The sequence below is a fragment of the Oncorhynchus kisutch genome, linkage group LG30, assembly GCF_002021735.2.
Source record: "Oncorhynchus kisutch isolate 150728-3 linkage group LG30, Okis_V2, whole genome shotgun sequence".
NCBI classification, from domain to species: Eukaryota; Metazoa; Chordata; class Actinopteri; order Salmoniformes; family Salmonidae; genus Oncorhynchus; species Oncorhynchus kisutch.
Genome location: NC_034203.2, coordinates 33,692,133 through 33,717,701, shown reverse-complemented (window position 1 = coordinate 33,717,701; position 25,569 = coordinate 33,692,133). Strand labels below are relative to the sequence as shown.

The window sequence follows — 25,569 nt, the reverse complement described above, 5'->3', positions numbered from 1 at the left end:
CCACCCTAAACCCAACTATAAGGAGTGTTAGACACATGCCTTACCCACCCTAAACCCAACTATAAGGCTTGTTAGACACATGCCTTACCCACTCTAAACCCAACTATAAGGCTTGTTAGACACATGCCTTACCCACCCTAAACCCAACTATAAGGCTTGTTAGACACTTGTTAGACACTCCCCCTTGGGTTGTGCCATGGCGGAGATCTTTGTGGGCTATACTCAGCCTTGTCTCAGGATGGTAAGTTGGTGGTTGAAGATATCCCTCTAGTGGTGTGGGGGCTGTGCTTTGGCAAAGTGGGTGGGGTTATATCCTTCCTGTTTGGCCCTGTCTGGGGGTGTCCTCGGATGGGGCCACAGTGTCTCCTGACCCCTCCTGTCTCAGCCTCCAGTATTTATGCTGCAGTAGTTTATGTGTCGGGGGGCTGGGGTCAGTTTGTTATATCTGGAGTACTTCTCCTGTCCTATTCGTTGTCCTGTGTGAATCTAAGTGTGCGCTCTCTAATTCGCTCCTTCTCTCTTTCTTTCTCTCTCTCAGAGGACCTGAGCCCTAGGACCATGCCCCAGGACTACCTGACATGATGACTCCTTGCTGTCCCCAGTCCACCTGGCCGTGCTGCTGCTCCAGTTTCAACTGACCTGAGCCCTAGGACCATGCCCCAGGACTACCTGACATGATGACTCCTTGCTGTCCCCAGACCACCTGACTGTGCTGCTGCTCCAGTTACAACTGTTCTGCCCTATTATTATTCGACCATGCTGGTCATTTATGAACATTTGAACATCTTGGCCATGTTCTGTTATAATCTCCACCCGGCACAGCCAGAAGAGGACTGGCCACCCCACATAGCCTGGTTCCTCTCTAGGTTTCTTCCTAGGTTTTGGCCTTTCTAGGGAGTTTTTCCTAGCCACCGTGCTTCTACACCTGCATTGCTTGCTGTTTTGGGTTTTAGGCTGGGTTTCTGTGCAGCACTTTGAGATATCAGCTGATGTACGAAGGGCTATATAAATACATTTGATTTGATTTGATTTGACACATGCCTTATCCACCCTAAACCCAACTATAAGGATTGTTAGACACATGCCTTACCCACCCTAAACCCAACTATAAGGATTGTTAGACACATGCCTTACCCACCCTAAACCCAACTATAAATCAAATCAAATCAAATCAAATTTATTTATATAGCCCTTCGTACATCAGCTGATATCTCAAAGTGCTGTACAGAAACCCAGCCTAAAACCCCAAACAGCAAGCAATGCAGGTGTAGAAGCACGGTGGCTAGGAAAAACTCCCTAGAAAGGCCAAAACCTAGGAAGAAGAGCCTGTTAAAGAAGAAGTTACAGGTCTGTGAGAGCCAGAAATCTTGCTTGTTTGTAGGTGACCAAATACTTATTTTCCACCATAATTTGCAAATAAATTCATAACAAATCCTACAATGTGATTTTCTGGATTTTTTATTCTCATTTTGTCTGCCATAGTTGAAGTGTACCTATGATGAAAATTACAGGCCTCTCTCATCTTTTAAGTGTGAGAACTTGCACAATTGGTGGCTGACTAAATACTTTTTTGCCCCACTGTAGGTCTATGGTGTGTGTGTGTGTGTGTGTGTGTGTGTGTGTGTGTGTGTGTGTGTGTGTGTGTGTGTGTGTGTGTGTGTGTGTGTGTGTGTGTGTGTGTGTGTGTGTGTGTGTGTGTGTGTGTGTGTGTGTGAGTGTGAGTGTGTGTGTAAATAATGCAGGTCTATGGTGTATGTACAGTGTGTGTGTGTGTGTGTGTGTGTGAGTGTGATGCATATCTATGGTGTATACTATGTAGGCATGTGGTCTGAGCCATAAGGAAGACTATCAGATTATCAGATTAGGGAAGTCAAACTAGCCTATTTTTCTGTACCCCAACTTTGGTTCTGAAATCACAATCACCCACATATTATCTTATTGTTTTTGCAGGTTAAGTGTTCGCGCTAGTAATGTATCAATATTTATAGTTTACAAATTAGCTATGACATAGTCAATTTAATATATAGCACACCTTTGGATTTCACCCCCATCTCAAAATTAGATGTTTTTTACCGTTTGGAAGTTTAGTGAGCTTCTTTTCTCCTCCTGCTTTAGCCATGCAGAGCGCCGCGCAAAAGTGATTCCTCACTATGAAATGATCAACTTTACCCTGGATATCTAAAAATAACCATATAAACTGTTGGTATAAAGCAAAACTAACAAACTATTGCTGAACAATCTAAATAATATTAATAATATTATTAATATTATAATAATATAATATTTTGTAAGTCCCGTTCAGCAGGTATAGCCAGATGAGAGATGTCTCCGGTAGCTTACGGTAAAACAGCATTTTGAACAGCCCATTGATAACAATAACCTAGCAAAGTAAATACGTTTTCAGTCAACTTATGAAGCCTAATATTGCACATGCCATTTTATCATTTGAATGTAGATGCACTAGATAAGGAACAGGCCGCATACCTGCCGTTGGTCAGCATGTGAAGCTGGGCACAGTGTGCCCTAGGGTTGTTCGGCATGCAAAATGACTTGTATATCAATGACTGTCAACACAGTTACATGCTTTTATTTCGACACTAAAGGAGAGGATGCATCAGTTGTAAGTGCATTCAGGAAACTATTCAGACCCCTTCCCCTTTTCCACGTTTTGTTACATTACAGTCTTATTCTAAAATGAATTTTAAAAACTATAATTGTCATCAATCTACACACAATAGTCCATAATGACATAGCAAAAACAGCTTTTTAGAAATTGTTGCTAATTTATTAAAAATATTAAACAAAAAACAAGTATTCAGACTCTTTTCTATAAGACTCAAAATTGAGCTCAGGTGCATCCTGTTTCTATTGATCATCTTTGAGATGTTTCTACAAATCAATTGGAGTCCAACCTTGTTAAATTCAACTGATTGGACATGATTTGGAAAGACATACACCTGTCTTTATAATGTCCCACGGTTGACAGTGCATGTCATTGCAAAAACCAGGCCATGAGGTCGAAGGAATTGCAGTGACAGGATTGTGTCGAGGCAGCATTGATTTGGCAGCATTGAAGGTCCCCAAGTACACAGTGGCCTCTATCATTCTTAAATGAAAGAAGTTTGGAACCACCAAGTCACTTCTTAGAGCTGGCCTTCCGGCAAAACTGAGCAATCGGGGGAGAATGACCGTGGTCAGGAGGTGACCAAGATCCCGATGGTCACTCTGACGGAACTCAAGCGTTCCTCTGTGGAGATGGGAGAACCTTCCAGAAGGACAAACATCTCTGCAGCATTCCACCAATGAGGCCTTTATGATAGAGTGGCCAGACGGAAGCCACCCCTCAATAAAAGGCACATGACAGCCTACTTGGAGTTTGCCTAAAGGCACCTAAAGACTCTCAGACCATGGGAAACTAGATTCTTGGGTCTGATGAAACCAAGATTGAACTCTTTGGCCTGAATACCAAGCGTCACTTCTGGAGGAAATCTGGCACGATTCCTAAGGTGAAGCATGGTTGTGGCAGCATCATGCTGTGGGGATGTTTTTCAGCAACAGGGACTGGGAGACTAGTCAGAATTGAGGGAAAGATGAACGGAGCAAAGTACAGAGAGATCCTTGATGAAATCCTGCTCCAGAGAACTCAGGACCTCAGACTGGAGAGAAAGTTCACCTTCCAACAGGACAATGACCCTAGGCACACAGCCAAGACAACGCAGGAGTGACTTCGGGACAAGTCTGAATGTCCTTGAGTGGCCCAGCCAGAACATGGACTCGATCGAACATCTCTGGAGAGACCTGAAAATGGCTGTACAGCAACGCTCCCCATCCAACCTTACAGAGCTTGAGAGGATCTGCAGAGAAAAATGAGAGAAACTTCCTAAATACAGGTGTGCAAAGCTTGTAGCGTCTTACCCAAGAAGACGAGGATGTAATCTCTGCCAGGTGCTTCAATCTCTGCCAGGTGCTTCAACAAAGTACTGAGTAAAGGGTCTGAATACTTGTGTTTGAATCTATTTTCTGACCGATGAATACTACATTTGGATTGGTTTGGGGCTCAAAAGCTCCAATAAATCGCTAGTGGTCATCCAATGTGATGCAACAATAACAATAGTGTGCTGCTAGCCTGCCTGAGAACCTCGTTATTCACTGGTATTCATTGAATAGTGCACAATGTGCAACGTGTTTTCCGTCAGTGAGGAGGCGGTGCCACAGAGTATATTGATCTCATGTCGTTGGCTGGAGTATTCAAGATTCAACATGTCAAAACCTAAGCCAAAATCTAGGCAATGAAACCGATACATTTAGCTAACATTCTGCCAAGCTGAGAGCTAGCTAGCTATTTTGCTGACATAGCTAGCCTGGCTTACTGATATTTCGTTTTAAAAAATGTGACCCTGTTTCTGGGTCATGTATTTCATGAAACTCGTTTGCTACAAGTGGCAATTTCATTTCAAAGTTTCATCATGGAATTGTAGAGGCGCCGTTACCATGGAAACGTTCTCAACTGCACGCCTAGTGTTCTGCACAATTTTTTGTCAGCTGTTGTAAACAAAACATTCTGAAACAAGCTAATTTGATCACCTCTCTTCTCATGTCAACTGTTATAGCTTCATTATTTGACATCTAAACTCTAGAAAATATCAGTCATGACAGGAATAAATCAACATCAACTCCTGGCAAGCCTGTATTTCCAACCGCACCATTGTCGAGTATTGGAGCAGAATACGATCGGTAAGCAAAGACAACGCTTTAGCTACCTAACAACAAAGTAGACATTTTATAATGATAAACTGTTCAGGAAAATGCACTACCCAAGATGTACTTTGAGTATTGATGAAATACTATCTCAATATTAGCCTACTGCACACATAGTACTGTTATTCCTTATCCAACCTATTAGTTCCACCACCCACACATGCAATGACATCTCCTGGTTTCAACGATGTTTCTAGAGACAATATCTCTCTCTTCATCACTCAATACCTAGGTTTACCTCCACTGTATTCACATCCTACCATACATTTGTCTGTACATTATACCTTGATGCTATTTTATCGCCCCCAGAAACCTCCTTTTACTCTATGTTCCAGACGTTCTAGACGACCAATTCTCATAGCTTTTAGCCGTACCCTTATTCTACTCCTCCTATGTTCCTCTGGCGATGTAGAGGTGAATCCAGGCCCTGCAGTGCCTGGCTCCACTCCTATTCCCCAGGCGCTCTCTTTTGACGACTTCTGTAACCGTAATAGCCTTGGTTTCATGCATGTTAACATTAGAAGCCTCCTCCCTAAGTTTGTTCTATTCACTGCTTTAGCACACTCTGCCAACCCGGATGTTCTAGCTGTGTCTGAATCCTGGCTTAGGAAGACCACCAAAAACTCAGACATTTTAATTCCAAACTACAACATTTTCAGACAAGATAGAACTGCCAAAGGGGGCGGTGTTGCAATCTACTGCAAAGATAGCCTGCAGAGTTCTGTCCTACTATCCAGGTCTGTACCCAAACAATTTGAACTTCTACTTTTAAAAATCCACCTCTCTAAAAACAAGTCTCTCACCGTTGCCGCCTGCTATAGACCACCCTCTGCCCCCAGCTGTGCTCTGGACACCATATGTGAACTGATTGCCCCCCATCTATCTTCAGAGTTCGTGCTGCTAGGCGACCTAAACTGGAACATGCTTAACACCCCAGCCATCCTACAATCTAAACTTGATGCCCTCAATCTCACACAAATTATCAATGAACCTACCAGGTACCTCCCCAAAACCTTAAACACGGGCACCCTCATAGATATCATCCTAACCAACTTCCCCTCTAAATACACCTCGGCTGTCTTCAACCAAGATCTCAGCGATCACTGCCTCATTGCCTGCATCCGTAATGGGTCAGCGGTCAAACGACCTCCACTCATCACTGTAAAACGCTCCCTGAAACACTTCTGCGAGCAGGCCTTTCTAATCGACCTGGCCGGGGTATCCTGGAAGGATATTGATCTCATCCCGTCAGTAGAGGATGCCTGGATATTTTTTTTAAATGCCTTCCTAACCATCCTAAATAAACATGCCCCATTCAAGAAATTTAGAACCAGGAACAGATATAGCCCTTGGTTCTCCCCAGACCTGACTGCCCTTAACCAACACAAAAACATCCTATGGCGTTCTGCATTAGCATCGAACAGCCCCCGTGATATGCAGCTGTTCAGGGAAGCTAGAAATCATTATACACAGGCAGTTAGAAAAGCCAAGGCTAGCTTTTTCAAGCAGAAATTTGCTTCCTGCAACACTAACTCAAAAAAGTTCTGGGACACTGTAAAGTCCATGGAGAATAAGAACACCTCCTCCCAGCTGCCCACTGCACTGAAGATAGGAAACACTGTCACCACTGATAAATCCACCATAATTGAGAATTTCAATAAGCATTTTTCTACGGCTGGCCATGCTTTCCACCTGGCTACTCCTACCCCGGACAACAGCACTGCACCCCCAACAGCAACTCGCCCAAGCCTTCCCCATTTCTCCTTCTCCCAAATCCATTCAGCTGATGTTCTGAAAGAGCTGCAAAATCTGGACCCCTACAAATCAGCCGGGCTAGACAATCTGGACCCTTTCTTTCTAAAATTATCTGCCGAAATTGTTGCCACCCCTATTACTAGCCTGTTCAACCTCTCTTTCGTGTCGTCTGAGATTCCCAAAGATTGGAAAGCAGCTGCGGTCATCCCCCTCTTCAAAGGGGGGGACACTCTTGACCCAAACTGCTACAGACCTATATCTATCCTACCGTGCCTTTCTAAGGTCTTCGAAAGCCAAGTCAACAAACAGATTACCGACCATTTCGAATCTCACCATACCTTCTCTGCTATGCAATCTGGTTTCAGAGCTGGTCATGGGTGCACCTCAGCCACGCTCAAGGTCCTAAACGATATCTTAACCGCCATCGATAAGAAACATTACTGTGCAGCCGTATTCATTGATCTGGCCAAGGCTTTCGACTCTGTCAATCACCATATCCTCATCGGCAGACTCGACAGCCTTGGTTTCTCAAATGATTGCCTCGCCTGGTTCACCAACTACTTCTCTGATAGAGTTCAGTGTGTCAAATCGGAGGGTCTGCTGTCCGGACCTCTGGCAGTCTCTATGGGGGTGCCACAGGGTTCAATTCTTGGACCGACTCTCTTCTCTGTATACATCAATGAGGTCGCTCTTGCTGCTGGTGAGTCCCTGATCCACCTCTACGCAGACGACACCATTCTGTATACTTCCGGCCCTTCTTTGGAAACTGTGTTAACAACCCTCCAGGCAAGCTTCAATGCCATACAACTCTCCTTCCGTGGCCTCCAATTGCTCTTAAATACAAGTAAAACTAAATGCATGCTCTTCAACCGATCGCTACCTGCACCTACCCGCCTGTCCAACATCACTACTCTGGACTGCTCTGACTTAGAATACGTGGACAACTACAAATACTTAGGTGTCTGGTTAGATTGTAAACTCTCCTTCCAGACCCATATCAAACATCTCCAATCCAAAGTTAAATCTAGAATTGGCTTCCTATTTCGCAACAAAGCATCCTTCACTCATGCTGCCAAACATACCCTTGTAAAACTGACCATCCTACCAATCCTCGACTTTGGCGATGTCATTTACAAAATAGCCTCCAATACCCTACTCAACAAATTGGATGCAGTCTATCACAGTGCAATCCGTTTTATCACCAAAGCCCCATATACTACCCACCATTGCGACCTGTACGCTCTCGTTGGCTGGCCCTCGCTTCATACTCGTCGCCAAACCCACTGGCTCCATGTCATCTACAAGACCCTGCTAGGTAAAGTCCCCCCTTATCTCAGCTCGCTGGTCACCATAGCATCTCCCACCTGTAGCACACGCTCCAGCAGGTATATCTCTCTAGTCACCCCCAAAACCAATTCTTTCTTTGGCCGCCTCTCCTTCCAGTTCTCTGCTGCCAATGACTGGAACGAACTACAAAAATCTCTGAAACTGGAAACACTTATCTCCCTCACTAGCTTTAAGCACCAACTGTCAGAGCAGCTCACAGATTACTGCACCTGTACATAGCCCACCTATAATTTAGCCCAAACAACTACCTCTTTCCCAACTGTATTTAATTTTTATTTATTTATTTATTTTGCTCCTTTGCACCCCATTATTTTTTATTTCTACTTTGCTCATTCTTCCATTGCTAAACTACCATTCCAGTATTTTACTTGCTATATTGTATTTACTTTGCCATCATGGCCTTTTTTGCCTTTACCTCCCTTCTCACCTCATTTGCTCACATTGTATATAGACTTGTTTATACTGCATTATTGACTGTATGTTTGTTTTTACTCCATGTGTAACTCTGTGTCGTTTTATCTGTCGAACTGCTTTGCTTTATCTTGGCCAGGTCGCAATTGTAAATGAGAACTTGTTCTCAACTTGCCTACCTGGTTAAATAAAGGTAAATAAATAAATAAATAAATTCCCCAATTGAGCTGTATGGTTGAGATATAGACAGACCTAGCCCAAAAGATGCACATGTATTGAGTGTATAAAATGAACATGACATTATACTGAATGATTGGAAACATTCATTCTGCCTAATAACCTCCTTATCCAATGAGGGAAACAAATACTGACTCCGTGCATCCTAAACTGAATGTTTTTACACTGGAAATATAAGACTGATGTTCATCGAATGTAATTCTGTCATAGTTGTCAAATGGTAAAATCGTATGCCAGATTAGGATTGATGGAGCATGTTTGATACTTTGTCTATCTAGGTCAGGGATGGTCAATTCCAGTCCTCGGGGCTGAAGTGGTCACTCTTTTTCCCCATCCCTAGCAAACACAGCTGAAAAACTAATTGTAAACGGAAGATCATGATTAGTTGATTATTGGAGTCAGATCTAGATAAGGGTTGGCCTACTCCAGTCCTCGGGGCCTGATTGGTGTCACACTTTTTCCCCAGCCAACTCACCTGACCCAATAATCAACTTATAATGGTATTCATTTTAGAATTGCAATTACTTTAATCAAGTGTGATTAGTGGGGGAAAGTGTGACACCAATTAAGCCCCGAGGACAGGAGTTGCCCATCCCTGATCTAGGTCTACATCTGAGCTGGTGTCCTTCCAGAATCACTTATGTACATGGTTTGCTTTCTCTCCTCCAGTCTAAGGCTGGGGCCCTACTGGCAGCACTTGCCTACAACCTTTGTAACCATTGTCCAGCCTTGGTGTAACGGCCGTTGTTGGTGGAAGAAGGTGAGGACCAATGCGCAGTGTGGTAAGTCTCCATATTTTTAATAAAGAAATTGAACACTGAACAAAAACAACAAAGTGAACGAACAAAACCGAAACACTTCTGTTTGGTGCAGAATACAAACACTCAACAGAAAATAATCACCCACAACTCAAGGGTGAAAACAGGCTGCCTAAGTATGATTCTCAATCAGGGACAACGATTGACAGCTGCCTCTGATTGAGAACCATACCAGGCCAAACACAGACATACCAAATCATAGAAAAAGGAACATAGACAACCCACCCGACTCACTCCCTGACCATACTAAAACAAAGACATAACAAAAGAACTAAGGTCAGAAGGTGACACTTGGAGAACGCGTAGGGCAACAAGATGTAATGGTTCGTTGTCCTCTCGATTGTGAAAAATGTAAATTTCTTAGAACTCATAACAATATAATATATGTTATGGCTGTGTAATATTTCAACACTTCAGTTCTGCACTGATAGTAATGAAATTATATAGAATCATATTTTGTCATTATTTTGTCTTTCAGCTAAAGGAGACTACAATAACAAGTCTCAAAAGTGAAGTGTCCACACATTGAAAACTGCAAAGGAATACACCTACATCCCAGAACTTCAGAGAGCAGTGTTGAAAAGACTGGGCTCTCAGTAGGGCCTAGCAGAATGATCCAGAGATCAGATGATCAAAATCTCTATGGAGTGCCACCAACAACTGAGCTGCTACAACTTCGAGGAGACGTCACCACGCAGCACAGGATACAGTTAGCAGCACACCTTTGAGCTGAGAAGGACTGGAGCCTTCCCTGTTGTCAGACTTGGTGCTTCCTGGAAAGTGTGAAAACCTAGAGACAACTCAGGATTGTTTTTGAAAGATGTGGGAAACAAACTTGTGTGAGAAACAGTACTTGTGCATTTACAGTGGGGAGTACAAGTATTTGATACACTGCTGACTTTGCAGGGTAGCCTAGTGGTTTTGCAGGGTAGCCTAGTGGTTAGAGCGTTGGACTAGTAACCGGAAGGTTGCAAGTACAAACCCCCGAGCTGACAAGGTACAAATCTCTTGGTCTACCCCTGAATCAGGCAGTTAACCCACTGTTCCTAGGCAGTCATTGAAAATAAGAATTTGTTCTTAACTGACTTTCCTAGTAAAATAAAATAAAATAACAAAGCATGTAGAGGTCTGTAATTTTTATCATGGGTACACTTCAACTGTGAGAGGCGGAATCTAAAACAAAACTCCAGAAAATCACATTGTATGATTTTTAAGTAATTAATTTGCATTTTATTGCATGACATAAGTATTTGATACATCAGAAAAGCAGAACTTAATATTTGGTACAGAAACCTTTGTTTGCAATTACAGAGATCATGTTTCCTGTAGTTCTTGACCAGGTTTGCACACACTGCAGCAGGGATTTTGGCCCACTCCTCTATACAGACCTTCTCCAGATCCTTCAGGTTTCGGGGCTGTCGCTGGGCAATACGGACTTTCAGCTCCCTCCAAAGATTTTCTATTGGGTTCAGGTCTGGAGACTGGCTAGGCCACTCCAGGACCTTGAGATGCTTCTTACGGAGCCACTCCTTAGTTGCCCTGGCTGTGTGTTTCGGGTCGTGGGAAGACCCAGCCACGACCCATTTTCAATGCTCTTACTGAGGGAAGGAGGTTTTTTGCCAAGATCTCGCAATACATGGCCCCATCCATCCTCCCCTCAATACGGTGCAGTCGTCCTGTCCCCTTTGCAGAAAAGCATCCCCAAAGAATGATGTTTCCACCTCCATGCCTCACCGTTGGGATGGTGTTCTTGGGGTTGTACTCATCCTTCTTTTTCCTCCAAACACGGCGAGTAGAGTTTAGACCAAAAAGCTCTATTTTTGTCTCATCAGACCACATGACCTTCTCCCATTCCTCCTCTGGATCATCCAGATGGTCATTGGCAAACTTCAGACGGGCCTGGACATGCGCTGGCTTGAGCAGGGGGACCTTACGAGCGCTGCAGGATTTAATCCATGACTGCGTAGTGTGTTACTAATGGTTTTCTTTGAGACTGTGGTCCCAGCTCTCTTCAGGTAATTTACCAGGTCCTGCCGTGTAGTTCTGGGCTGATCCTTCACCTACCTCATGATCATTGATGCCCCACGAGGTGAGATCTTGCATGGAGCCCCAGACCGAGGTTGATTGACCGTCATCTTGAACTTCTTCCATTTTCTAATAATTGCGCCAACAGTTGTTGCCTTTTCACCAAGCTGCTTGCCTATTGACCTGTAGCCCATCCCAGCCTTGTGCAGGTCTACAATTGTATCCCTGATGTCCTTACACAGCTCTCTGGTCTTGGCCATTGTGGCGAGGTTGGAGTTTGTTTGATTGAGTGTGTGGACAGGTGTCTTTTATACAGGTAACGAGTTCAAACAGGTGCAGTTAATACAGGTAATGAGTGGAGAACAGGAGGGCTTCTTAAAGAAAAAGCCCTAATTCCTACTGGTTGGTAGGTGATCAAATACTTATGTCATGCAATAAAATGCAAATGAATTACTTAAATCATACAATGTGATTTTCTGGATTTCTGTTTTAGATTCGGTCTCTCACAGTGTGTACCTATGATACAAATTACAGACCTCTACATGCTTTATAAGTAGGAAAACCTGCAAAATCGGCAGTGTATCAAATACTTGTTCTCCTCACTGTATCTAGCATATAGTCATCATTGTACTTTTGGAATGGTTTTAGAAGGATTTACTAAACTGTTATTTTCCTGGATATCTACGCTCTTGACGGTTTACACTTCAAATGAGCAGACCTACAGGTGGAAAGATATCAAGAAAGACGGATGGACTACCCTGGTGTAAATGCAGTACAAATCAAGTCAGTCCGATTAGACGATCAGGTCAAATAAAGTTTTATGAGGTAGATAAACAAGAATACAAGGTAGTGTAAAGGGAAACAATGTAGTGAACTGGTAAAGCATTGAACTGATTTCACCCAGACCAAGGAAACATTCACAAAACTACTTAAAGATTTTACCATATTTTTGAAATGTAGATCCAAATTAAGAATCAGGTATGGTGTAGTCATGGAAGTGTCATCTTGTTATGGTAACATACTTGGTAAAAAATAAATGGAATATTGCAGTGGTGAAATGGCAGCAGTTGTGTGTTGTAAGGTGCAGGAGTCTCCCTGCAATTCAGGCAGGTGCACCATTGAGGTTGTCTTGGATTTCTGGAGACCCTGGGATAGCTCTCCGGTACACCATGATGTAAAAAATCACTCCAGGTAGAAGGGAAGCGGACAGCTCCAGCATCTCCCCTTCAATGGACAGCGCTCGCAATTTAGTCTGTAATGATAATAAAAAAGCAACATGAAATTACAGAATGTGGCCAAATGTGTGATATGTTTGTAATATTGTCAAACGGGTAAACAGTACCACAGGTTAAAGATTTTTACTAACCTTCTTGTCGGCCAGCCTCTCCTTTCAGTCGGCCAGCCTCTCCTTTCAGCGGGCAGCCTCTCCTTTCAGTCGGGCAGCCTCTCCTTTCAGTCGGCCAGCCTCTCCTTTCAGTCGGCCAGCCTCTCCTTTCAGTCGGCCAGCCTCTCCTTTCAGTCGGCCACAGCCTCTCCTTTCAGTCGGCCAGCCTCTCCTTTCAGTCGGCCAGCCTCTCCTTTCAGTCGGCCAGCCTCTCCTTTCAGTCGGCCAGCCTCTCCTTTCAGTCGGCCAGCCTCTCCTTTCAGTCGGGCAGCCTCTCCTTTCAGTCGGGCAGCCTCTCCTTTCAGTCGGGTAGCCTCTCCTTTCAGTCGGGCAGCCTCTCCTTTCAGTCGGGCAGCCTCTCCTTTCAGTCGGGCAGCCTCTCCTTTCAGTCGGCCACAGCCTCTCCTTTCAGTCGGGCAGCCTCTCCTTTCAGTCGGCCAGCCTCTCCTTTCAGTCGGCCAGCCTCTCCTTTCAGTCGGCCAGCCTCTCCTTTCAGTCGGCCACAGCCTCTCCTTTCAGTCGGGCAGCCTCTCCTTTCAGTCGGCCAGCCTCTCCTTTCAGTCGGGCAGCCTCTCCTTTCAGTCGGCCAGCCTCTCCTTGAGTGAAAGCCTGAAAGCCTCTCCTTTCAGTCGGCCAGCCTCTCCTTTCAGTCGGCCAGCCTCTCCTTTCAGTCGGGCAGCCTCTCCTTTCAGTCGGCCAGCCACTCCTTTCAGTCGGCCAGCCTCTCCTTTCAGTCGGGCAGCCTCTCCTTTCAGTCGGGCAGCCTCTCCTTTCAGTCGGCCACAGCCTCTCCTTTCAGTCGGGCAGCCTCTCCTTTCAGTCGGGCAGCCTCTCCTTTCAGTCGGGCAGCCTCTCCTTTCAGTCGGCCACAGCCTCTCCTTTCATTCGGGCAGCCTCTCCTTTCAGTCGGCCAGCCTCTCCTTTCAGTCGGGCAGCCTCTCCTTTCAGTCGGGCAGCCTCTCCTTTCAGTCGGCCAGCCTCTCCTTTCAGTCGGCCACAGCCTCTCCTTGCCTCTCCTTTCAGTCGGCCACAGCCTCTCCTTTCAGTCGGGCAGCCTCTCCTTTCAGTTGGGCAGCCCTTTCAAGGTCTTCCTGTCCGGTCTGCGGCTCTTCGACGCTGGAATCCTACAGAAAAAAACATGTACACAACCCAGTTATTAGGATTGTTCACTACATGGTTTTATGTATAAACCATAATGATTTTCATGCAGAAGAGTTGAGTATAACACTTCTACAATCATACACATCTTCATAGCCATGGCTCTCGAGAATCAAGCGGCCATAACAGTAATATTATTAGTTCACTAGTATAGGAATCAGAGAAGGGCAAAGGACTTGCCAAAGCAAAGGTTATTTTCCATGATTGCTGAGCTATGATAGTGAAAATTAATATTTTACACTGCTTTTTTACGTAAGTGTGATAGCTAATGTACTAAAGCTATCGTCATATTGCTATCTTGTACCAAGCAGGGGAATTCCCGGTAGCTAAGCTTTTAGCTAGCAACCATGTAACGTTAGATAGCTAAATTAGATAGCTAGCTACCTTTCTAGCTGACAGCGTGGATATTTTTTATTACAATATAAAAATGAGAATAAAAGCCGGTGTATAACATTTTGAGTACCTGTTCTGAAGACAGTGTTGCTAAAATGGAATTGAGTTATCATCAATCTTGTCCATAACTGTAATTGCATCGGCATCCACAGCCTCACATTTCCCGACTCCGTTGGGTTGTCACTACCACAGCCACAAAGTCTCCGAGCGGATGTTGATGCCACGTCATCCCAGCGGCGACTTGCAATGAGAGTTGGGGTTTCTGGCATATCATGTTCAAATGTAGAAGAAATATAGCATTCTTGACAGAGGGGTCTCTATAAACACCTGTACACACATTGTCACGCATTGCAGGTTTAAACATTTGAACCTGGGACCGATACAACATCCTCTATGCACTTCCTGATGAACACAGAGGCAGTGTATATGTTGATACTATTCCCAGGGGTGGCTGAATGGTGCTGCCTCTGGGAAGTCTCTCTCTCTTTTCTCTGTAATCCTTTGCTTCGGCTGGGCAGAGAGGAGCTCTGATCTACCTGCCAAGAATCAAATGGACCTGCCAAATGCCAGACTGCACAATAAGATCAGCATACACATAAGCAGATACAGACACACACATGCACACACACTGAATACCCTGCCAGTGCCACAGAATGAGGAGAGCAACAAATAAATACAATAATGACACACACACATTCTCTTTTATACACACAGACTCACACACACAAACAGACACAGGCCTACCTCAAGCCTGGTCTCATAGACTGGATGTAACATAGTAAATGTTTCAAGATAGAAGGCTCTGTCTTTTCCTGGTTGCTAAAATTTGAATTGTTCACCTAATTTCAGTTTATGTCACAAAACAAGAAAGTACAGTGTAGAGAGTCATTGTACCATCTAAACTGCTGTGAAATATATTTTCCATAACCAAAAATATCTGAGACTGAGCACTGATGGAGGGATTGTGAGTTCCTGGTGTAACTTGGGCAGTTGTTGTTGCCATCCTGTGCCTGTCCCGCGGGTGTGATGTTCGGATGTACCGAACCTGTGCAGGTGTTGTTACATGTGGTCTGCCACTGCAAGGACAATCATCTGTCCTGTCTCCCTGTAGTGCTGTCGTTGGCGTCTCACAGTACGGACATTGCAATTTATTGCCCTGGCCACATCTGCAGTCCTCACACAGATGAGCACGTATCTTTCTTTTGGTGTTTTACAGAGTCAGTAGAAAGGCCTCTTTAGGGTCCTAAGTTTTCATAACTGTGACCTTAATTGCCTACCGTCTGTAAACTGTTAGTGTCTTAACAACCAATCCACAGGTGAATATTCATTAATTGTTTATGGTTCATTGAACAAGCATGGGAAACAGTGTCTAAACCCTTTACAATGAAGATCTGTGAAGTTATTTTGATTTTTACGAATTATCTTTGAAAGACAGGGTCCTGGAAAAGGGACGAGTTTCCTCAGCATGTTAACCTTCCCCTAACTTTATCCCTTTATCCTAACTCTTAACCTTAACGTTAACCTTAACACCTAGCCTAGCTAACATTAGCCACCTAGCTAAAATTAGCATTTGCCATCTGCTGCCTGTGACTGGAACGAATTGCAAAAATCGCTGAAGTTGGAGACTTTTATCTCCCTCACCAACTTCAAACATCAGCTATCTGAGCAGCTAACCGATCGCTGCAGCTGTACATAGTCTATTGGTAAATAGCCCACCCTTTTTCACCTACCTCATCCCCATACTGTTTTTATTTATTTACTTTTCTGCTCTTTTGCACACCAATATCTCTACCTGTACATGACCATCTGATCATTCATCACTCCAGTGTTAATCTGCAAAACTGTAATTATTTGCCTACCTCCTCATGCCTTTTGCACACATTGTATATAGACTCCCCCTTTGTTTTCTACTGTGTTATTGACTTGTTAATTGTTTACTCCATGTGTAACTCTTTGTTGTCTGCTCACACTGCTATGCTTTATCTTGGCCAGGTCGCAGTTGCAAATGAGAACTTGTTCTCAACTAGCCTACCTGGTTAAATAAAGGTGAAATAAAATAAAAAATAGCTAACGTTAGCCACAACAAATTGGAATTTGTAACATGTCATACAAATTGTAATTCGTAACATATCATACAAAACAGTTGATGAACATCCACAAATTAATACATAACAAACGTAACATATCATTCTAATTTGAGCTTAACGGATTTTCATTTACTATGTTATGTCTACACCTGAGTCCAGGTTGCTACACCAGATACCACATAGCAGAGACTGCTCAATAAGCCCATCACACAAAAAGAGTATATCATGAGTGACCACACACACACACACACACACACACACACACACACACACACACACACACACACACACACACACACACACACACACACACACACACACGGTGGTCTCGTCTCACAGACCTTCCCTTCCTTTCTCTAGTTAAACGAGTGAAAGCACAGTTGAACAGGGGAATGTGTTGTCAGGGTAACGCATTGAGAAGGGAGGGAAGAGTGAAGAAAGAGAGGAGAGAAGGAAGGAGGGATTGAGGAGGGCTGCAGAGCTTTGAACATTAGGATCTAACTTGCATCATGCTGGGGCTCCTCTCATCTTCTCCTCTCTTCTCTTCTATAGCGTAACCAAACCAGTGTAAAGGATGCAATATTGCGAGCTACAGTAATGCAAACTTCTTTTGGACAAAGTGCCCTCTGTCTATTTGATGCGTAGCGGGTGTTTTTCTCCCAAATGAAATATTTGTCAAAAACAGTCACCCACAGGGTTGATATTGTGTAGTAAGTGTCTCTACGTCCCTTAGCTCTCCTAGAGATGTCAGTCACTGTTGTAAATTAGTCCACCATCTTGTACCATCCTTGCCTCCTCTTCGCTTTAGCATGTAGTGGCAGCATACAGTGACTTCTAAACAACTTCTAAACAAGACTGCTAAATACCTGTCTACCCGGACTCCCTGGATTGACCCTTTTTGCACTAACTCTCTTGCACTGACCCTATGCACCCCATACCCAGGCGTGAACCAGGGACCCTCTGCACACATCAACAACAGTCACCCACGAAGCATCGTTACCCATCGCTCCACAAAAGCCGCGGCCCTTGCAGAGCAAGGGGAACCACTACTTCAAGGTCTCAGAGCAAGTGACGCCACCGATTGAAACGCTATTTAGCGCGCACCACCGCTAACTAGCTAGCTGTTTCACATCCGTTACACACACACACTGGACTCTACCCACACACTCACACATACCAAACCTGACACCCAACACACACACACACACACACACACACACACACACACACACACACACACATAACATGCACTCAAATGCATACTGACGCCACACACACACACTTTTACTTACTTAGCTAGCTAATACAGCTAATTTAGCCTACTCTACCACCTGACTCAAACAGAGAGGAATGCCTGCTGGCTATGGATATCCAACACTTCAACTCTTCCAAGTCAAGGTAAACTTTTGGTTATAGTCCAAGCTCACGGTCAGCGTTCCAATTCATCCCAAAGGTGTTCGATGGGGTTGAGGTCAGGGCTCTGTGCATGCCAGTCAAGTTCTTCCACACCGATCTCAACCATCCATTTCTGTATGGACCTCACTTTGTACACGGGGCAGTGTCATGATGAAACAAGAAAGGGCCTTCCCAAAACTGCACAGAACGTCTAGAATGTCATTGTATGATGTAGCTTTAAGATTTCTCTTTACTGGAACAAAGGGGCCTAGTCCGAACCAAAACAGCCTCAGACCATTATTGATCCTACACCAAAATGTACAGTTGGCACTATGCATCCGGGCATGTAGTGTTTTCCTGGCATCCACCAAACCGAGATTCTCCGTCTTACTGCCAGGTAGTGAAGCTTAATTCACCCCTCCAGAGAATGCATTTCCACTGCTCCGGAGTCAAATGGTGGCAAGCTTTACACCACTCGCTCCAGCCGACACTTGGCGTTGCGCATGGTGATCTTAGCCTTGTGTGTGGCTGCTCGGCCATGGAAATCCATTTCATGACGCTCCCGATGAACAGATCTTGTTCTGACACTGCTTCCAGAGACAGTTTGGAACTCGGTAGTGAGTGTTGCAACTGCGCTACTCACTTCAGCACTCAGCGGTCCTATTCTGTGAGCTTGTTTGGCCTACCACTTCACGGCTGAGACGTTGTTGCTCCTAGATGTTTCCACTTCACAATAACAGCACTTACAGTTGACCGGGGCAGCTCTAGCAGAGCAGAAATTTGACGAACTGACTTGTTGGAAAGGTGGCATCCTATGACGGTGCCACATTGAAAGTCACTGAGTTCTTCAGTAAGGCCATTGTAATGCCAAGGTTTGTCTAACCTGCCCGTTAGACTGAGGCCGATACCCGGATGTGAGGCTAACAGTGACCTTGAGCTTCTCGAAGAAGGCCCTCCATACTCGGGATGTGAAATCGGGGCCACGGTCCGAGACGATGTCCTCCAGAAGGCAATAATGTCGGGAGACCTGCTGGAAGAGTGCCTGAGCAACCTGGCGAGCAGTGGGAAGACCAGGAAGAGGGATTAATCGACATGACTTGAAGAATCTATCCACTACCTTCTGAAACCATCAGAAGGGAGAAGATCAGTAACAAAGTCAATGGATAGGTGGGACCAAGGTTGTTGAGGCACAGGAAGTGGCAGGCTCTTCCCTGCAGGAGCATTCCGGGGCGACTTGGTTTAAGCACACACGGAACAGGAGTTGACATACCGCTTAACATCCTGCACCAAGGTGGGCCACCAGTATTTCTTAGTGATGGAATGGATGGTGCGAGAAATACCTGGATGTCCATTGACGACAGCAGTGTGGGCCCAGGTCAGCAGCCAATCCTTATTCCTGTGGGAACATAGATGCATGCGGGAGGACAATTCCGGGGTACGGGCTCTCTAGAGCCTGGCGGATGTCCACATCTACGTCCCAAACCACTGGACCCACAACTCGGGAGGATGCACTCTGGACAGGAGCCTCTCCAGAATCGTAGATACGGGACAGGGTATCGGCCTTGATGTTCTTAATAGCTGGGCGATAGCTCAGCGTGAAGTCGAACCTGGCGAAGAAGAGGGGCCCACCACGCTGTCCGTATGTACTCAAGGTTCCGATGGTTGGTGAGGATGATGAATGGTTCCTTGGCACTCACCAGCCAGTGTCTCCACTCCTCTAATGCCAACTTCACCGCCAAGAGCTCCCAATCGCCGACGTCGGAATTCCTCTCTGCGGGGGACAGTTTCCTTGGAGAAGAAAGCACAAGGATACAATTTTAGTGGGTCTCTCTATCTTTGTGACAAAACTGCCCCCATACCCACCTCCGATGCTTCTACCTCAACAACAAAAGGTAGCGTGGGATCTGGGTGTTTAGCAAGGCCCCCTTGCTGGTGAAACACCCCTTGAGGAGACGAAAGGCCTCGTCGGCTGCTGGAGACCAAACCAACCTACGAGTCTCACCCTTGAGGAGGGAGGTGAGAGGGGGACCGACGGCGCTGAAGTTAAAAGGTAAAAGTTGGAAAACCCCTTGATGGTGGTTGGGACTGGCCATGACCTTACTGCATCTACCTTCTTGTCCTCCATCCTCACTCCCTGAGGGCTGATTTGGTAGCCCAAGAAGGTGACAGCCCTCTGGTGGAATTGGCACTTCTCTGCCTTGACGAACAGGTGGTTAGCCAAGAGGCGTTCCAGGATTGCTTGAACGTGAGTGATGTGATCCTCCAGGTTGGTTGAGAAGATCAGGATGTCATCGATGTACACAATCACCTGACATCCAAGCATGTCCCTGAACACCTCGTTGACGAATGCATGGAACACTGACGGAGCATTGGCTAAGACAAAGAGCATAACCAAGTACTCGTAATGACCAGACATCGTGCTAAACGCCGTCTTCCACTCATCCCACTCCCGGAAGCGAATAAGATTCTAGGCACTCTGCAGGTCCAGTTTGGTGAAGAACTGGGGCCCGTGGAGCTGCTCGATGGCTGACAGCACCAGCGGGAGAGGTTACCAAGACTTCATGGTGATGTCATTCAGTCCACGGTAATCGATACGAAGAAGAAACCAACAGACCCAGGGGACGTGGACCTGCGGATGAAACCCTGTTGGAGTGCCTCTTGAATGTAGTCCTCCATGGCCTGGGTCTCAGCCTCTGACAGAGGGTAGATGAGTCTGCGCAGTGGTGTAGCACCGGAAAAAATGTAAATGGCATGGTCCCAGGGGCAATGAGGATGGAGACAGGTAGCGCAGGTCTTGGAGAATACCTCTCTTAGATCCTGAAATTCCTCCGGGATGTTAGGCTGGAGGGCAACCACAGGACTCTCAACCGACATGGAACCACAGGGGATAGGAAAGCAGGTCTTCCGGCATTCAGGTGACCAGTCGGTGATTCTCATACTCAACCATGAGATGGTAGGGTTATGGCGCTGAAGCCAAGGATGATCTTGTGAACTGGTGCACTGGTGATGAAGAAGGGGATGTTTTTCTGGTGATTGGGCTCCACGGTGAGTGGTTGGGTGATGCTTGTGATGGTTCCGGATCCTAGAGGCCGATTGTCAAGACCTTGAACCGGAAAAGGAGAGGAGAGTGGGTAGGTGGTAATATTGAGAGAGGAGGCAAGGGTCTGATCCATAATGTTCCCCGCGGTGCCAGAATCCACTAAAATTGTAGACACATGTCATGAGGGACAGTCAGCCAGAGTGATGGGAACTAAAAAGAGTAACAGGAAGAGCAGTAAATGGAATACTCACTTCTGGTCTAGGGGATGTAACATCACGTGACCGTCCCTCTGCTTTAATGGATCACGGATTCTGAAGTAATAGACAATGCTGGCGCTTGTGCCCTCCCTGGCTACAGTACAGACAGAGCCCCAGCTGCATCCATCTGCATCGTTCCTCCGCGGGAAGGCGCGTGACCCCTAACTCCATGGGTTCAGGCTCTGATCCTGAACACTTGCCGAAGGAGGGAGAGAGGTGATGTAGATGCCGACTCTCCCAGACGGATGTCCATCACAATCAGTGCGTCCAGGGTGAGTTTGTCATCTCGGCAGGACAGTTGCGCTTGGACATCCTTGCGCAGACCTCTTCTAAATAACGTACTGAGCACCGGCTCATTCCATCCACTGGAAGCTGCTACAGTCCGTAAGGTAAGCGCATGCTCAGCAGCCGTCTGATTCCCCTGCTGGAGCTGAAGCAGATGCTCACCTCCCTCTCTGCCCTCCGCAGGATGATTGAAAATACATTTAAACATGTTACATTGAGCTGGTTGAATGGAATATAAATGACAGTCATCCAATATGCTGTAACAGAAGAAAGGCCAAGCTCATTAAAAAAAAGACATCGTCCTCCCTAATCTTAAATGGCACCGACCGCCATTGATGCACACATACAGTACAAAGACACAATGCCGGCACAAACACACTGTCTGACGCACAGACACATTCACAAAGTAAAGATATAGAAATAGAACTGTTCTTTCTTCAAAGAGATAATAGATTTAATGCATTCTTATAGCAATGTTTTTACAGTGTGCATGTGTGTGTCAGACTATCTATGGGGAACAAGCACTTACATTCTCTCAGACGGAACGTCTGGAAAACCAACAGAGTGCAGAGAAAGGTCAACTCAAGACAGACCCCAACGGAACGCTGACACACACACACACACACACACACAAACTGTCTCAGAGCTATCACACAGACAGTGGTCACAGGAAGGTAAATTGGGCAAGAATAGTGAGTTGCGAAACAGGCGGACAGCTACACAGTAGGAGTGGAAGATGAATGTGTCAAATAGGAGATAGTGGGAAAGAGACAGATCTAGATACCTATGGAGAATCCCAATTTAAACCAGGACAGGTTGTCACCACTTCACATACTGATTGACTGACAGACTGACTGGCTGACTGAGTGACTGACCGACTGGCTGACCAACTGAGTGGCTGACTGACCAACTGACCGACTGACTGACTAACAGACTGACTGGCTGGCTGACCAACTGACCGACTGACTGACTGGCTGGCTGACCAACTGACTGGCTGACTCAGCGGCTGACCGACTAACTGACTGGCTGACTGATTGATTGACTGGCTGACTAGCAGCTCTAATGGCATAGCCACAGTCACAGACATGAACACCTTGAACTCATAATGAGCATGACTACTGGTAAGGGAAGGGGAAGGAGAGAGTGAGAGAAGGGAGAAAAAGGAGAGAAAGAAGAGAGAGAAGGAGAATCAAAGATGTTTAAGGGGTAAACGAACGAGAGAGAGCCTGAGAGAGAAAGAAAGAGCAGGTGAAAGGGTAACCATTGATGAAAATGAGGGTGGGTGAAGAGGAGAGGGCATTGGCAATAAAAGCCTGAGCCTAAAATCCCATAGAAGCCAATCCAAATCAGTCCCACGGTGTTGGTTTATAGTCCCACTACTACTGCCATTCAGACCAACAGCATTGGGCACCCTTCACACTACACACTACTGGAGGAAAGAAGAGAAAAGGGTGGGGGGTTGGAGGGATGGAGGAAAGTAGGCATCAAACAGGCCACTTCAATTAAGACAAATAAAAGGCCAGCAATGAAGAAAGGGGCCAATGGAGAGAGATGGGAGGAATAGAAGTGGAGAAAAGAGAGTGCTAGAAAGAAGAAAAGTGCGGGTGGAAGAAGTGGACAAAGGAAAGTAGAGGAGAAGAAGAGGGATATGGGGATGGGAATTGAAGATGAGTGTGTTTGAACAGGTCATTCAAAGTCCGGGTAGCCATTTGATTAACTGTTCGGCAGTCTTATAGCTTTAAAGATCGGACCCTTTCTTTCAATTTTCGCTGAAAATGATATACCCAAATCTAACTGCCTGTAGCTCAGGACCTGAAGCAAGGATATGCATATTGTGGAAATGTGAAATGTATGTAGGAGAATATAACACATTAGATCTCGTAAAAGATAATACATAGAAAAAAACATGTGTTTTTTTAAATACATTTTTTTCATCATATTTGAAATGCAAGAGAAAGGCCACAATGTATTATTCAAGCTTAGGTGCAATATAGATTTTGATGGCAGTGGTTTATGTGCAACGTGTTAGATTGATCCAATGAACCATTGTATTTCTGTTCTAAATGTTGTATCAAGTCTGCCCAAATGTGCCTACTTAGATTATTACAATTTCAAGTTTAGAACTGTGAACTCCCCTCAAACAATATCATGTTATTATTTCACTGTAATTTAAGCTTTCTGCCCATATCAGATATGTCGATGTCCTGGGAAATGTTCTTGTTAATTACAACTTCATGCTAATCACATTAGCGCACGTCAGCTCAACCGCGGGGGGGGGACCGATCCCGTAGAGGTTCAGGAGCTTTTTGCAACCAGTCACAATGCACTAGATAGTGCAGCTGTAAAACTTTTTTGAGGATCTGAGGACCCATGCCAATACTTTTCAGTCTCCTGAAGGGGAATAAGCATTGTTGTGCCCTCTTCACAACTGTCTTGTTGTGTTTGGACCTTGGTGATGTGGACACCAAGGAACTTAAAGCTCTCTACCTGCTCCACTACAGCCCTGTGAATGGGTACATGCTATGACCTCCCTTTCCTGTAGTCCACGATCAGCTCCTTTGTCTTGATCACATTGAGGGAGAGGTTGTTGTAATGGCACCACACTGCCAGGTCTCTGACCTCCTCCCTATAAGCTGTGTCATTGTTGTCGGTGATCAGGCCTACCCATCATCGTGTCGTCGGCAAACTTAATGATGGTGTTGGAGTCATGCCCGACCACAAAGTCATGGGTGAACAGGGAGTACAAGAAGGGACTAAGCATGCACCCCTGAGGGGCGCTCGTGTTGAGGGTCAGTGTGGCAGATGTGTTGTTGCCTACCCTTACCACCTGGGGGAGGCCCATCAAGAAGTCCAGGATCCAGTTGCAGAGGAAGGTGTTTATTCCCAGGGTCCTTGGCTTAGTGATAAGCTTTGAGGGCACTATGGTGATGAATGCTGAGCTGAAGTCAATGAAAAGCATTATAACGTATGGGTTAATTTTGTCCAGCTGGGAAAGGGCAGTGTGGAGGGCAATAAAGATTGCGTCATCTGTGGATCTGTTCGGGCGCTATGCGAATTGAAGTTGGTCTAGGGTTTCTGGGATGACGGTGTTGATGTGAGCCATGACCAGCCTTTCAAAGCACTTCATAGCTACAGATATTAGTGCTACGGGTCGGTAGTCATTTAGGCAGGTTACCTTGGTGTTCTTGGGCACAGGGACTATGGTGGTCTGCTTGAAGCATGTAGGTATTACAGACTCGGTCAGGGACAGGTTGAAAATGCCTCCCCTCAATGGGTGTCTCCTCTTCATGAGAACAACGGGGTTTTGGGCCTGGTCCGGGAGCAGCAGTATATCCTTCACATCATCTTTGTCCATTTCGAGGTGAGTAATCGCTGTTCTGATATCCAGAAACTATTTTCGGTCATAAAAAATGGTAGCAGAAACATTATGTACAAAATGAGTTACAAACATCGCAGAGAAACTCCAACAAATTAACACAATTGGCTAGGAGCCCGTAAAATGGCAGCCATTCCCTCCGGCACCATTCTTATCACTTGCCATGGCAAACAAGTTAGGAGATCAATGGAAGATGGAATTAAAATGATGGAATTAAAAATGTAATGAGAAGGACAGGCTACAAAAATAAAGAACCAACAAGTAGGCTGCTACTTAACACTTTGAAGAGTTGTTGATGTAACTGCAGCCTATGTAGCCTATATTAGCCAACCCAGCTAGGTAGCTAACTAGCTATGTTAACTGACTAGCTTCTCTAACTAGCTAGTCAAAACAGGTACTATGTAATCCGATTAGGTGATAAATAACCTAGCTTTGGCAGCTAGAAGTTAGCAACTAGTGCGAGTCAACTTGGTTGCTGCTGTCTCTCTCTCTCTCCTCATCACCCCACTCAGCCACATACAGTCACAAACACACAGCATGGTCCCTCCCCCGCCTGCTACTAGCACGTTCATTCCTCTCACCTTCCGTGTGTGCAATAACAGCTTCAGTGAATAACGTATAAAAGAAATCTGCTTCTTCCCTCACTTGGATTGGATCAGACTGGATCTGGACAGGCCCGGGTCTATACAGGGCCGGATCTGGTTGTCATTGGGTCCGTTCGGACTGGGTCTCTATAAATATTATGGAGGAAATCCCCGGGTCCATTTCGAAATGGGTCAAAGTTTTTGCACTCGGGAAGACATCTAGTGAGAGGGGGTAAGACCGACAGAGGGGTGAGAGGGT

At 45.5% G+C, this 25,569-nt stretch overlaps 1 protein-coding gene and 1 long non-coding RNA gene across 13 annotated transcripts in view; both read right to left on the bottom strand.

Moving 5' to 3' along the window:
* LOC109874749 (ephrin type-A receptor 3) overlaps positions 1-25,569 on the bottom strand; it is a 208,963-nt gene that overhangs the window by 178,152 nt on the left and 5,242 nt on the right. The window lies entirely within an intron of this gene.
* On the bottom strand, positions 12,153-14,345 carry LOC116358579 (uncharacterized). Its single transcript, XR_004206338.1, has 2 exons — positions 12,718-14,345; positions 12,153-12,603 (listed from the first exon to the last, which is right to left on the bottom strand). It is a non-coding gene; the product is annotated as an uncharacterized LOC116358579 (long non-coding RNA).